Source organism: Etheostoma spectabile, chromosome 12, assembly GCF_008692095.1.
Source record: "Etheostoma spectabile isolate EspeVRDwgs_2016 chromosome 12, UIUC_Espe_1.0, whole genome shotgun sequence".
NCBI classification, from domain to species: Eukaryota; Metazoa; Chordata; class Actinopteri; order Perciformes; family Percidae; genus Etheostoma; species Etheostoma spectabile.
The window spans coordinates 81476-82222 of record NC_045744.1 but is presented as its reverse complement, the minus strand read 5'-3'; the positions used below and the strand labels follow the sequence as shown (position 1 = coordinate 82222).

Sequence of the window (747 nt, the reverse complement as noted above, 5' to 3'; positions counted from 1 at the left end):
AAGCTGTTGCCATGATCACAGTCTTTGGAAAGCAGGAGGGTAGACCACGATGTGCACATTGCTGAGACTACCAAATGTTATTGCACAAACTAGTTCAAATTTGGCTAAATTGGCCAAAAAGGTTAAAAAGCTAAAAGTCACAACTCATCATGGCCACTACCAGATTGTGAACATCCAGGAAACCTGCTTGACACACGACGATAGCAAGCACTTCATACATATACCACAGTCAAGCTGTCGCCTTACAAAGGACTTGAGCTGTGGTGTTCTTTTTCGCTTAAAACGTTGATAACCTAATTCAAACAACACGGCTCCAGACGAGTAAACTTTACTGCTGGTGGGTACAATAAAACAACTCTCCCTCTTGTTCCGCTTCCATACTTTTAGTGTCCTCATGCGGAAGCACTATACGTAGTTTGAGCAAAAGCCCTCGTGACAGGAAAAATCCACCAGAGGACAATCCATCCAAGCAGCGGGATTAGTAAAGATGTAGGTTGCCCATTGTTCAATTAGACATACCACCAGCAGTTTTATGATAAAAGACAGCTTGAAATACGCCACAATTCTTTTTAAAGACTTGTGCATGTTACTTAAATAATACAACAGTGTCTGGAAGTGTTCAGGTTTCCAAAGTGTACAGCTTATCATGGCAGTAAGCAGAATGTACAACTCTACACCTGAACAGGGACTTGAACCCTGGACCCTCAGATTAAGAGTCTGATGCTCTACCGACTGAGCTACCCAGGC

At 42.8% G+C, this 747-nt stretch overlaps 1 non-coding gene across 1 annotated transcript; it reads right to left on the bottom strand.

Moving 5' to 3' along the window:
- Nucleotides 1–674: 674 nt before the first annotated feature.
- trnak-cuu (transfer RNA lysine (anticodon CUU)) lies at nt 675–747 on the bottom strand. The gene has a single exon. It is a non-coding gene; the product is annotated as a tRNA-Lys (tRNA).